Source organism: Pseudophryne corroboree, chromosome 1 (assembly GCF_028390025.1).
Source record: "Pseudophryne corroboree isolate aPseCor3 chromosome 1, aPseCor3.hap2, whole genome shotgun sequence".
NCBI classification, from domain to species: domain Eukaryota; kingdom Metazoa; phylum Chordata; class Amphibia; order Anura; family Myobatrachidae; genus Pseudophryne; species Pseudophryne corroboree.
The window spans coordinates 1,184,565,483-1,184,580,283 of NC_086444.1; positions in this window are offsets into that span (position 1 = coordinate 1,184,565,483).

Consider the following 14,801-nt stretch of genomic DNA (forward strand, 5'->3'; position numbering starts at 1 on the left):
GGCCAGATGTATAGGCTTGAATGGCCTTTTGCTGCTCCTCCATCCTCTGAAGCATATAGAGGGTTGAATTCCACCTCGTTACCACCTCTTGCTTCAGATGATGGCAGGGCAGGTTCAGGATTGTTTGGTGGTGCTCCAGTCTTCTGTACACGGTGGCTGAATGCCGAAAGTGGCCCGCAATTCTTTGGGCCACCGACAGCATCTCTTGCACGCCCCTGTCGTTTTTTAAATAATTCTGCACCACCAAATTCAATGTATGTGCAAAACATGGGACGTGCTGGAATTTGCCCAGATGTAATGGACGCACAATATTGCTGGCGTTGTCCGATGTCACAAATCCCCAGGAGAGTCCAATTGGGGTAAGCCATTCTGCGATGATCTTCCTCAGTTTCCGTAAGATGTTGTCAGCTGTGTGCCTCTTCTGGAAAGCGGTGATACAAAGCGTAGGCTGCCTAGGAACGAGTTGGCATTTGCGAGATGCTGCTACTGGTGCCGCCGCTGCTGTTCTTGCTGCGGGAGGCAATACATCTACCCAGTGGGCTGTCACAGTCATATAGTCCTGAGTCTGCCCTGCTCCACTTGTCCACATTCCGTGGTTAAGTGGACATTGGGTACAACTGCATTTTTTAGGACACTGGTGAGTCTTTTTCTGAGGTCTGTGTACATTTTCGGTATCGCCTGCCTAGAGAAATGGAACCTAGATGGTATTTGGTACCGGGGACACAGTACCTCAATCAAGTCTCTAGTTGCCTCTGAATTAACGGTGGATACCGGAACCACGTTTCTCACCGCCCAGGCTGCCAAGGCCTGAGTTATCTGCTTTGCAGCAGGATGACTGCTGTGATATTTCATCTTCCTCGCAAAGGACTGTTGGACAGTCAATTGCTTACTGGAAGTAGTACAAGTGGTCTTCCGACTTCCCCTCTGAGATGACGATCGACTCCCAGCAGCTACAACAGCAGCGCCAGCAGCAGTAGGCCTTACACTCAAGGATGCATCGGAGGAATCCCAGGCAGGAGAGGACTCATCAGACTTGACAGTGACATGGCCTGCAGGACTATTGGCTTTCCTGGGTAAGGAGGAAATTGACACTGAGGGAGTTGGTGGTGTGGTTTGCAGGAGCTTGGTTACAAGAGGAAGGGATTTAGTGGTCAGTAGACTGCTTCCGCTGTCACCCAAAGTTTTTGAACTTGTCACTGACTTATGATGAATGCGCTGCAGGTGACGTATAAGGGAGGATGTTCCGAGGTGGTTAACGTCCTAACCCCTACTTATTACAGCTTGACAAAGGCAACACACGGCTTGACACCTGTTGTCCGCATTTGTGTTGAAATAATTCCACACCGAAGAGCTGATTTTTTTTGTATTTTGACCAGGCATGTCAATGGCCATATTCGTCCCACGGACAACAGGTGTCTCCCCGGGTGCCTGACTTAAACAAACCACCTCACCATCAGAATCCTCCTTGTCAATTTCCTCCCCAGCGCCAGCAACACCCATATCCTCATCCTGGTGTACTTCAACAGTGACATCTTCAATTTGACTATCAGGAACTGGACTGCGGGTGCTCCTTCCAGCACTTGCAGGGGGCGTGCAAATGGTGGAAGGCACAAGCTCTTCCCGTCCAGTGTTGGGAAGGTCAGGCATCGCAACCGACACAATTGGACTCTCCTTGGGTATTTGTGATTTAGAAGAACGCACAGTTCTTTGCTGTGCTTTTGCCTGCTTAAGTCTTTTCATTTTTCTAGCGAGAGGATGAGTGCTTCCATCCTCCTGTGAAGCTGAACCACTAGCCATGAACATAGGCCAGGGCCTCAGCCGTTCCTTGCCACTCCGTGTCGTAAATGGCATATTGGCAAGTTTACGCTTCTCCTCAGACGCTTTTAATTTTGATTTTTGGGTCATTTTACTGAACTTTTGTTTTTTGGATTTTACATGCTCTCTACTATGACATTGGGCATCGGCCTTGTCAGACGACGTTGATGGCATTTCTTCGTCTCGGCCATGACTAGTGGCAGCAGCTTCAGCACAAGGTGGAAGTGGATCTTGATCTTTCCCTATTTTAACCTCCACATTTTTGTTCTCCATTTTTTAATGTGTGGAATTATATGCCAGTAACTATCAATAGCAATGGCCTACTACTATATATACTGCGCACAACTGAAATGCACCACAGGTATGGATGGATAGTATACTTGACGACACAGAGGTAGGTAGAGCAGTGGCCCTCCGTACCGTACTGCTATATATACCGGTGGTCACTGTCAGCAATCTGCAAAACTAAAATGCCACACAGGTATAGAATGTAGATGGATAGTATACTTAATGACGACACAGAGGTAGGTACAGCAGTGGCCTTCCGTACCGTACTGCTATATATAGTATACTGGTGGTCACTGTGTCAGCAAACTGCAAAACTAAAAAGCACCACAGGTATAGAATGTAGATGGATAGTATACTTAATGACGACACAGAGGTAGGTACAGCAGTGGCCTTCCATACCGTAATGCTATATATTGTATACTGGTGGTCACTCTGTCAGCAAACTGCAAAACTAAAATGCACCACAGGTATAGAATGTAGATGGATAGTATACTTAATGACGACACAGAGGTAGGTACAGCAGTGGCCTTCCGTACTTCTATATATAGTATACTGGTGGTCACTGTGTCAGCAAACTGCAAAACTAAAATGCACCACAGGTATAGAATGTAGATGGATAGTATACTTAATGACGACACAGAGGTAGGTACAGCAGTGGCCTTCCGTACCGTACTGCTATATATAGTATACTGGTGGTCACTGTGTCAGCAAACTGCAAAACTAAAATGCACCACAGGTATAGAATGTAGATGGATAGTATACTTAATGACGACACAGAGGTAGGTACAGCAGTGGTCTTCCGTACCGTACTGCTATATATAGTATACTGGTGGTCACTGTGTCAGCAAACTGCAAAACTAAAATGCACCACAGGTATAGAATGTAGATGGATAGTATACTTAATGACGACACAGAGGTAGGTACAGCAGTGGCCTTCCGTACTGCTATATATAGTATACTGGTGGTCACTGTGTCAGCAAACTGCAAAACTAAAATGCACCACAGGTATAGAATGTAGATGGATAGTATACTTAATGACGACACAGAGGTAGGTACAGCAGTGGCCTTCCGTACCGTACTGCTATATATAGTATACTGGTGGTCACTGTGTCCGCAAACTGCAAAACTAAAATGCACCACAGGTATAGAATGTAGATGGATAGTATACTTAATGACGACACAGAGGTAGGTACAGCAGTGGCCTTCCGTACCGTACTGCTATATATACTGGTGGTCACTGTGTCAGCAAACTGCACAACTGAAATGCACCACAGGTATAGAATCTAGATGGATAGTATACTTAATGACGACACAGAGGTAGGTACAGCAGTGGCCTACTGTACCGTAATGCTATATATTATATACTGGTGGTCACTGGTCAGCAAAACTCTGCACTGTACTCCTCCTATATAATATTATACTGGTGGTCCCCAGTCCCCACAATAAAGCAGCACACTGAGCACAGATATGGAGTGTTTTTCAGGCAGACAACGTATACTGGTGGTCACTGTCAGCAAAACTCTGCACTGTACTCCTGCTATATAATACAGCTGCTCCCCAGTCCCCACAATTAAGCAGTGTGAGCACAGATATATGCAGCACACTGAGCACAGATATGGAGCGTTTTTTTTTAGGCAGAGAACGGATAACTGGTGGTCACTGATCAGCAAAACTCTGCCCTGTACTCCTCCTATATTATACAGCTGCTCCCCAGCCCTCCCCACAATTAAGCAATAGTGCACAATCAAGTTCAACAATAACGGAGAGGACGCCAGCCACGTCCTCTCCCTAACATTTCCAATGCACGAGTGAAAATGGCGGCGACGCGCGGCTGCTTATATAGAATCCGAATCTCGCGAGAATCCGACAGCGGGATGATGACGTTCGGGCGCGCTCGGGTTACCCGAGCCATACGGGAGAATCCGAGTATGCCTCGGACCCGTGTAAAATGGGTGAAGTTCGGGGGGGTTCGGTTTCCGAGGAACCGAACCCGCTCATCACTAGTTCCAAGGTGGCCAAAAAACTGTGGGATTTGGACAGTTGAGGATTATTAAAGTAAGAAAAGGATAAGCACATGAGGGAAGAGGGCCCTACTCAAAAGAGCTTACATTCTGAGGTGCATCTAAGTCGCACTGCGCATGTGTCATGTTGATCCTGTGATGGCGGACCACAGTGGTGATTTATCTAGCCGAATTGACTGACAGTCAGGGAATGTTTTTGGGAGGTAACGGGAGTTGTGACTGCCATCCCATACACAGTTACAGTACAATGGCTCCTGTGTCTTTATGCCAGCCACCCTGCGACACGACCGTAGGGTTACTCTGAAGGTTGATGTTTGACCGATTTGCTTCCGATGGTTGCGTCTTTGTAGGGTTTGGCGATGCCGCCAGTGGGCATTTCAATACAAATCCCGGTGGCTGCAACATTTTCATATTATTACTGTACATTACTGAATCAGGCCCAGAGTTTGAAGGAAATTTTGAAAATGCAGACTTTCCCAGACATTTGCTAATACATTTTCATCCACGGCTCAATGTAAGTCTAGATTGTGGAATTCTACCTAGAACATTAAGCTTTGAATACCTTTGCACCCCAAATATATTGGACGGTGACCTTATATGACTCTTGCACTTATTTATCACACTCTGATTACAAATTCACTACTCCTTTGGCCACACATATTCCTCTCTTAAGTAGACTTAAGGCCGCTATTTGCACTGGTAAATAGACACCAAGAATATATTTTGGATTCCCATATTTATTACAATATTTTGCTAATCCTTTGAAAAGGATAGGGTCTAGAATGGTGGCATTGGATATCTGCTGAGGATCTTCATGCTAAGGGACAAATTCAGTTAGGTGCAAAAACGCATTTTTGTGGTAAAAAATTTACGTGTCTATATTCTATTGTCCATGAAAGCAGATTTGCGGTAATTTTAACGCACCTTTCAATTCACTTTCAGGTGATAAACCTGGGGAAAATCCCTATTTAAGTTAAAAATGTTGGGATTTGGTTCAGAACCCCTGAGACACCCCCCTGAATGACTAATTCAAAGTTTTTAGTTATTTTTAAGTGGACCATAATGAAATGTCAGTTTTGGGGTGGTAAAGTGTAAAATGATGGACATTGGGGTACAAGTATGGGACATGTATATTGGGGTGTTTTATGAATGGGACAAGTGTTTTTAGACTTAAACGGTCTGTTTCCCCTAAAATTACACAAATATATACTTATGTGGCACCCTGGAAAATTGTGTGTGCCCCTTTGAAAGCACAAACACAGTGTTTGCAGCTTGGAGAGTGTCAAGCTGGTACAACAGGGGTTAAGGACGGACCAAAGTCAGGTCACGTGACCTGTGCTGGTGAGGTGGCAAGTGCTGATTGGACAGAGAGTGGGAGAGCAAGCGGAGCCTTGTGGGAAGAAGCAGAGACAGAGCAAACCGGGTGGTCACGCAGGGTGGTGGAGAGCAGAGCTGAAGCAGTGGGGTGCTTCCAGGAGTGCAGAGAACCGGGAGAGCGGGCATGAGACGCCACAGCCAGGGACCAGACACCGGCAGGCCTATTGAGAGGCGCTGACGCCACGGCCATCTTGTCCAGCCAGTGAGTGGAACTAAAAGAGAGGTTCAGAGTGAGTACACAGAGACTGTTGGTGTTGTGGACTGCAAGCGGGCGAGTGCTGGGCCCAATTGCGCACATGGAGAGAAGGGGTGTTACCAGGCCCTTAATAGAACATCCCACAGACTAGCACCTGCTTTAATATAATGACCAGGACAGAGACACAATTTATAAGAAGAGCTTGAGGGCCTAATGCTGACCTGATCGCTGTTGTGCGAAATCGCACAGTGTTCGATTATCGAATGACTGCGCATGCATATGCACCGCAATGCGCAGGCGCAACGCCAAATGACAGGATGGTGCGAAAATTTCGATCGCTAGGCGTGCGCAAGGTGATTGACAGAAAGCGGCCGTTTGGGTGGTAACTGCCCGTTTTCTGGGAGTGTCAGGTAAAACGCAGGCGTTCCCAAGCGTTTTCAGGGCAGGTGTGTGACGTCAGCTCCGGCCCCGATCATCCTGTTTGTATCGCACTGTAGGAGTAAGTCCTGGGCTGCGCACAGACTACATACACTTGAAAAATCATTTGAATGTGAGTGAGTTGCGAACGGATTTGCAGATGTCTGCTGTCTGGCAAAGTTTGTGCATGGCGTACACATGCATTCGCACACTTGCACAGGGCGGGTTTTTACTCTCTATGGGCAGCGACTATCTGATCGCAGAGGAGCGATCAGGTCTGAATTAGGCCCTGAGAGAGACATTGAGTTGCTTTAAGGAGTAAAAACGAAGTTATTTGTCCAAGGAATTTTTACTACAGAGGAAGCTGCATTGTTAGAGATCCTAAGATACCTTCGCTATTTACATCCTTTTTGCATACTCATACATAGTGACATTTCTACTGACAAAACCCAGGATTGATACTGTTTATAAGTGCCATTACCCCATTGCAACACTGTGACGCTTGTATGATCTCTATCCCTTGTGCAAGAAGAACAGTGACACCATATCCCTCATTGCAATACTGTGGCACTGTCGGATCTAAGAGCTCCAATGTAAAATTGCTTGTGAAGACTAAGACATTATTTTCAGGGATAGCTAGAAAAGTAGTAATTGTTATTCTTAATCACTTTATTCATTGTTCTCATTATTATCCTTTTTTATGGAATACTGGTATATACCTGTGATTAAATTGATTGAACCATTGAATTATTGAATGTCCCAGTGTATTGTGAGCTGTAGTCAAATTTGATTGCCTTGTCTTCTTTAATGCACCATTATTATTGTGATTGTCCAATTAGGCCAAATAACTAATTTCCACCTTTAATCCAGAGTTCGGTGCGACTCAATAAAAGAAACATATTGTTGGAATTGCTGTCAGTACATTACTGTTGTGTATCAAATTATCCTACAGTACCTCTCTGAGCAAGGTACAATGGACAAGATACAGGGGAAAACATCTTAGGGAAAGGGTCTGTCACATAGCCACCAAACATCTGTGATGCCTCTACCAATCACTTAGACACACCTGCCAATCCCCAGGAAAATACACTTATACCCATTTTTATGCCTTCCAAATTTAATTTTACCACTTATTTTGCTGGAAAAAATAGCTTTCTAAAAAATATTTACGTTTTTAAATAAAAAATGCATATGACAGCCATTTGACAGAAATTTAAGTACCAGAAATACTTTCTTTATAACCAATAATAAACGTCTATACCAGTGGTTCTCATACTTTTTTGAATCACGGCGCCCTAGCGAATTAGAATTCTCTTCAAGGCACCCCTAGGCCAAAATACCTTGTTGGTATTTTAAATGTTCGGGATTGTGACCATGTCGGGATTTTGACCTTGTCGGTCAATGGCTGTCGGTATTTTGACCGTCGGAATTTTGATTGTAGGTAAATTGACCGCATCCCGTATAAATCATAGTTGTCCCAAATTAAAGGGATATTATGGCAAGCCTAACCTTGAATTATGTAAGATATACAGAACATGTATTCTGTTCAGGGGCGTATTAAGGGTGGGGGGACTCATGTGTAGCCTCCATCTTTGCCCCCTCCTCTCTAGCCGGCAGAGCAGTAGTTTCTCAGCAGTTAGGTCATTAGGAGACCCTAACGCTGTGCCAGAAACTAGTGCACAAGTGCAGTACTCCAGGAACAAGGGGCGGCGGCCATTTTCCCAGTGATTTACAAACTGTGCATGCGCAAAATGCAGCACTGCTGCCACCAATGCGGGACTCCGGAAGGGTGAGTAATCAGGCAGTGGATGCAGGGTGTGCGGTATGGACCCCCTCGACCCAGCGACCTGTGTGCACTGCACACCTTGCACTCATTATAGATACGCCATGGATTCTCTTAATGGACAGCTTGCTGATCAGCAGCAGTACTGAGCTGAGGTTACTATAGATATGTGACGCCCCATCAGACCTTGTAGGACTCTAAAACCTGAGGACTTCGGACAAGAAGGGTAGGTGCTAGCAGAGAGAGAACTCTCCCTGACCGCCATACCTCCATAAGGAACCGAGTAGATGTTATGGATTGAGGACAGTCCTTGGGACCAGCCAGGTATCCTGTGGAGACCTCTGAACACCTGCACGTGTAGAGATGTGGGTTGAGGGCCAGGGTGCAGTCAGTACGGATGTGAGATTGCTGAAGTCTGCAGCGATATAGTTGGATCTGGGATTTCTCCTCCCGTGTAGGGAGTTCATCAGGTCATAGTGCACAACAATCATCCCGGGAGGGCATAATTTACATTAATTCTCACCATCTACTCTGCATGACCAACTCGGTTTCCATATCTGTCCGTCAAGCAGACGTGTGCCAGCGCTGACCTCATTACACTGCCCCCAGCGACCATGATGCACTGAAATATCAGAAGCAAATGAGAACATTGGCTTTTAACCCCTGCACGACCAGCCTGAACCATTCGCCCGGCACCGTAGCGTGGATTAGGTGATGTGTGACTATGATAATGAGAGGCAGCGTCAGATATGTGCTTTGGCCTCCAGGGGGAACTCATGTTTGTTGACAGAAAACACAATATTACATACAATGATGTAGGCGAGAACTGTGTTTATCTATTATGTACAGTGTTAGCAGAGGATTCTATTCTAATCAAGACTATGGGGCATATTAATTAATATCTGCAGTCAGCCGTCATACAGAAAGATTCCTTATAACCACAAGTAGCAGTGACAGAGAATATTTATTCGCATAAGTGTATCATTTCCGAGTCGCCAGTACAGAACCTGTAATAAGGGGTTGGGCATGGGTCACCAAACCGACGGTGGGATACCGGGGATTAGAATGCCGGTGGGGAGTGTGTGTGTGTGGGGTAGCGCAATGATACCCGTTGCGAGCTCGCTGCTCTCACCACAGGTTCTATTTCCCACCCCATGGGTGTCGTGGACACCCACGTGTGGGTATAGTCCCTGTTAGTCAGCATGCTGTGAGATTTTGAGGCGGTGGTACAGTAAGTAGGCATCGGTGTTGAGTCCGGCGGTCTCCTGACCGTCGATCACATAACTACATCCCTTAATAAGAGCCCATCCCAGCAATCAGTAAGAAGTAATAGTGATCGCATATGCGGACCCCTGGTGCGGTACTGCACATCTGCTGACATCTGTCAGCGTATGTGCAAGTGGACGGTGCCTGGGAGGGATCCTTTGGATCCCTCTCTCTATAAAATGTCTGCTACGTAGCCCATAGGCTACAAAAGCTAATGCCCTCTGAATAGCTTGGTAGCGGTGGTGGAGTTGACCGTGTCAGGAAAAGCCCAGCTGGGCATGGTTGCATTTGATGAAGCTGCTTTTGCGAATGAACACTGAGAGACTGTAGCAGAGATCGGAGATGTCTCCCCTTCTTACATACTGTACTAGAGATGCCGTTTATGGAGGTTATCCTGCAAAATAGTTTTGTAACCTATGGATTATGCTTCATTTTATGCTGCGTGTGCAAACAGTAACGTGAGTAAGAAGGCTGATACAAATTGGAACACAAGTCTATTTTGTGGACGAAACTTGTAATATTTTGCACGGAGAATGCAGCTAGTAACTAGTGATGTGCACCGGACATTTTTCGGGTTTTGTGTTTTGGTTTTGGATTCGGTTCCGCGGCCGTGTTTTGGATTCGGACGCGTTTTGGCAAAACCTCCCTGAAATTTTTTTGTCGGATTCGGGTGTTTTTTTTACAAAAAACCCTCAAAAACAGCTTAAATCATAGCATTTGGGGGTCATTTTGATCCCATAGTATTATTAACCTCAATAACCATAATTTCCACTCATTTTCAGTCTATTCTGAACACCTCACACCTCACAATATTATTTTTAATCCTAAAATTTGCACCGAGGTCGCTGGATGACTAAGCTAAGCGACCCAAGTGGCCGAAACAAACACCTGGCCCATCTAGGAGTGGCACTGCAGTGTCAGACAGGATGGCACTTCAAAAAAATAGTCCCCAATCAGCACATGATGCAAAGAAAAAAAGAGGTGCACCAAGGTCGCTGGATGGCTAAGCTAAGCGACACAAGTGGCCGACACAAACACCTGGCCCATCTAGGAGTGGCACTGCAGTGTCAGGCAGGATGGCACTTCAAAAAAATAGTCCCCAAACAGCACATGATGCAAAGAAAAATGAAAGAAAAAAGAGGTGCAAGATGGAATTGTCATTGGGCCCTCCCACCCACCCTTATGTTGTATAAACAGGACATGCACACTTTAACAAACCCACCATTTCAGCGACAGGGTCTGCCACACAACTGTGACTGAAATGACTGGTTGGTTTGGGCCCCCACCAAAAAAGAAGCAATCAATCTCTCCTTGCACAAACTGGCTCTACAGAGGCAAGATGTCCACTTCCCCCTGAATCCTCACCCCTTTCACTGTGTACATCCCCCTCCTCACAGATTATTAATTCGTCCCCACTGGAATCCACCATCTCAGGTCCCTGTATACTTTCTGGAGGCAATTGCTGGTGAATGTCTCCACGGAGGAATTGATTATAATTCATTTTGATGAACATCATCTTCTCCACATTTTCTGGAAGTAACCTCGTACGCCGATTGCTGACAAGGTGAGCGGCTGCACTAAACACTCTTTCGGAGTACACACTGGAGGGGGGGCAACTTAGGTAAAATAAAGCCAGTTTCTGCAAGGGCCTCCAAATTGCCTCTTTTTCCTGCCAGTATACGTACGGACTGTCTGACGTGCCTACTTGGATGCGGTCACTCATATAATCCTCCACCATTCTTTCAATGGTGACAGAATCATATGCAGTGACAGTAGACGACATGTCAGTAATCGTTGGCAGGTCCTTCAGTCCGGACCAGATGTCAGCACTCGCTCCAGACTGCCCTGCATCACCGCCAGCGGGTGGGCTCGGAATTCTTAGCCTTTTCCTCGCAGCCCCAGTTGCGGGAGAATGTGAAGGAGGAGCTGTTGACGGGTCACGTTCCGCTTGACTTGACAATTTTCTCACCAGCAGGTCTTTGAACCTCTGCAGACTTGTGTCTGCCGGAAAGAGATACAACGTAGGTTTTAAATCTAGGATCGAGCACGGTGGCCAAAATGTAGTGCTCTGATTTCAACAGATTGACCACCCGTGAATCCTGGTTAAGCAAATTAAGGGCTTCATGCACAAGTCCCACATGCCTAGCGAAATCGCTCTGTTTTAGCTCCTCCTTCAATGTCTCCAGCTTCTTCTGCAAAAGCCTGATGAGGGGAATGACCTGACTCAGGCTGGCAGTGTCTGAACTGACTTCACGTGTGGCAAGTTCAAAGGGTTGCAGAACCTTGCACAACGTTGAAATCATTCTCCACTGCGCTTGAGTCAGGTGCATTCCCCCTCCTTTGCCTATATCGTAGGCAGATGTATAGGCTTGAATGGCCTTTTGCTGCTCCTCCATCCTCTGAAGCATATAGAGGGTTGAATTCCACCTCGTTACCACCTCTTGCTTCAGATGATGGCAGGGCAGGTTCAGGGCTGTTTGCTGGTGCTCCAGTCTTCGGCACGTGGTGGCTGAATGCCGAATGTGGCCCGCAATTCTTCGGGCCACCGACAGCATCTCTTGCACGCCCCTGACGTTTTTTAAATAATTCTGCACCACCAAATTCAATGTATGTGCAAAACATGGGACGTGCTGGAATTTGCCCAGATGTAATGCACGCACAATATATGCTGGTGTTGTCCGATGTCACAAATCCCCAGGAGAGTCCAATTGGGGTAAGCCATTCTGCGATGATGTTCCTCAGTTTCCGTAAGAGGTTGTCAGCTGTGTGCCTCTTCTGGAAAGCGGTGATACAAAGCGTATCCTGCCTAGGAACGAGTTGGCGTTTGCGAGATGCTGCTACTGGTGCCGCCGCTGCTGTTCTTGCTGCGGGAGGCAATACATCTACCCAGTGGGCTGTCACAGTCATATAGTCCTGAGTCTGCCCTGCTCCACTTGTCCACATGTCCGTGGTTAAGTGGACATTGGGTACAACTGCATTTTTTAGGACACTGGTGACTCTTTTTCTGAGGTCGGTGTACATTTTCGTTATCGCCTGCCTAGAGAAATGGAACCTAGATGGTATTTGGTACCGGGGACACAGTACCTCAATCAAGTCTGTAGTTGCCTGTGAATTAACGGTGGATAACGGAAACACGTTTCTCACCCCCCAGGCTGCCAAGGCCTGAGTTATCCGCTTTGCAGCAGGATGACTGCTGTGATATTTCATCTTCCTCGCAAAGGACTGTTGGACAGTCAATTGCTTACTGGAAGTAGTACAAGTGGTCTTCCGACTTCCCCTCTGGGATGACGATCGACTCCCAGCAGCAACAACAGCAGCGCCAGCAGCAGTAGGCGTTACACTCAAGGATGCATCTGAGGAATCCCAGGCAGGAGAGGACTCGTCAGACTTGCCAGTGACATGGCCTGCAGGACTATTGGCTTTCCTGTGTAAGGAGGAAATTGACACTGAGGGAGTTGGTGGTGTGGTTTGCAGGAGCTTGGTTACAAGAGGAAGGGATTTAGTGGTCAGTGGACTGCTTCCGCTGTCATCCAAAGTTTTTGAACTTGTCACTGACTTATGATGAATGCGCTGCAGGTGACGTATAAGGGAGGATGTTCCGAAGTGGTTAACGTCCTTACCCCTACTTATTACAGCTTGACAAAGGCAACACACGGCTTGACACCTTTGTCCGCATCTGTGTTAAAATAATTCCACACCGAAGAGGTGATTTTTTTTGTAATTTGACCAGGCATGTCAATGGCCATATTCAACAGGTGCCTTCCCGGGTGCCTGACTTAAACAAACCACCTCACCATCAGAATCCTCCTTGTCAATTTCCTCCTCAGCGCCAGCAACACCCATATCCTCATCCTGGTGTACTTCAACAGTGACATCTTCAATTTGACTATCAGGAACTGGACTGCGGGTGCTCCTTCCAGCACTTGCAGGGGGCGTGCAAATGGTGGAAGGTGCCACCTCTTCCCGTCCAGTGTTGGGAAGGTCAGGCATCGCAGCCGACACAATTGGACTCTCCTTGGTGATTTGTGATTTAGAAGAACGCACAGTTCTTTGCTGTGCTTTTGCCAGCTTAAGTCTTTTAATTTTTCTAGCGAGAGGATGAGTGCTTCCATCCTCATGTGAAGCTGAACCACTAGCCATGAACATAGGCCAGGGCCTCAGCCGTTCCTTGCCACTCCGTGTCGTAAATGGCATATTGGCAAGTTTACGCTTCTCCTCAGACGCTTTTAATTTTGATTTTTGGATCATTTTACTGAACTTTTGTTTTTTGGATTTTACATGCTCTCTACTATGACATTGGGCATCGGCCTTGGCAGACGACGTTGATGGCATTTCATCGTCTCGGCCATGACTAGTGGCAGCAGCTTCAGCACGAGGTGGAAGTGGATCTTGATCTTTCCCTATTTTACCCTCCACATTTTTGTTCTCCATTTTTTAATGTGTGGAATTATATGCCAGTATCAATAGCAATGGCCTACTACTATATATACTGCGCACAACTGAAATGCACCACAGGTATGGATGGATAGTATACTTGACGACACAGAGGTAGGTAGAGCAGTGGCCTACTGTACCGTACTGCTATATATTATATACTGGTGGTCAGCAAACTGTGCAAAACTGAAATGCACCACAGGTATGGATGGATAGTATACTTGACGACACAGAGGTAGGTAGAGCAGTGGCCTACTGTACCGTACTGCTATATATTACATACTGGTGGTCAGCAAACTGTGCAAAACTGAAATGCACCACAGGTATGGATGGGTAGTATACTTGACGACACAGAGGTAGGTAGAGCAGTGGCCTTCTGTACCGTACTGCTATATATTATATACTGGTGGTCAGCAAACTGTGCAAAACTGAAATGCACCACAGGTATGGATGGATAGTGTACTTGACGACACAGAGGTAGGTAGAGCAGTGGCCTACTGTACCGTACTGCTATATATTACATACTGGTGGTCAGCAAACTGTGCAAAACTGAAATGCACCACAGGTATGGATGGGTAGTATACTTGACGACACAGAGGTAGGTAGAGCAGTGGCCTTCTGTACCGTACTGCTATATATTATATACTGGTGGTCAGCAAACTGTGCAAAACTGAAATGCACCACAGGTATGGATGGATAGTGTACTTGACGACACAGAGGTAGGTAGAGCAGTGGCCTACTGTACCGTACTGCTATATATTACATACTGGTGGTCAGCAAACTGTGCAAAACTGAAATGCACCACAGGTATGGATGGGTAGTATACTTGACGACACAGAGGTAGGTAGAGCAGTGGCCTTCTGTACCGTACTGCTATATATTATAAACTGGTGGTCAGCAAAATTATGCACTGTACTCCTACTATATACTACAATGCAGCACAGATATGGAGCGTTTTTCATGCAGAGAACGTATAATACTGGTGGTCACTGGTCAGCAAAACTCTGCACTATAGTCCTCCTATATAAAACTGCTGGTCCCCAGTCCCCACAATAAAGCAGTGTGAGCACAGATATATGCAGCACACTGAGCACAGATATGGAGCGTTTTTCAGGCAGACAACGTATAATACTGGTGGTCACTGGTCAGCAAAACTCTGCACTGTACTACTCCTATATAATACTGCTGGTCCCCAGTCCCCACA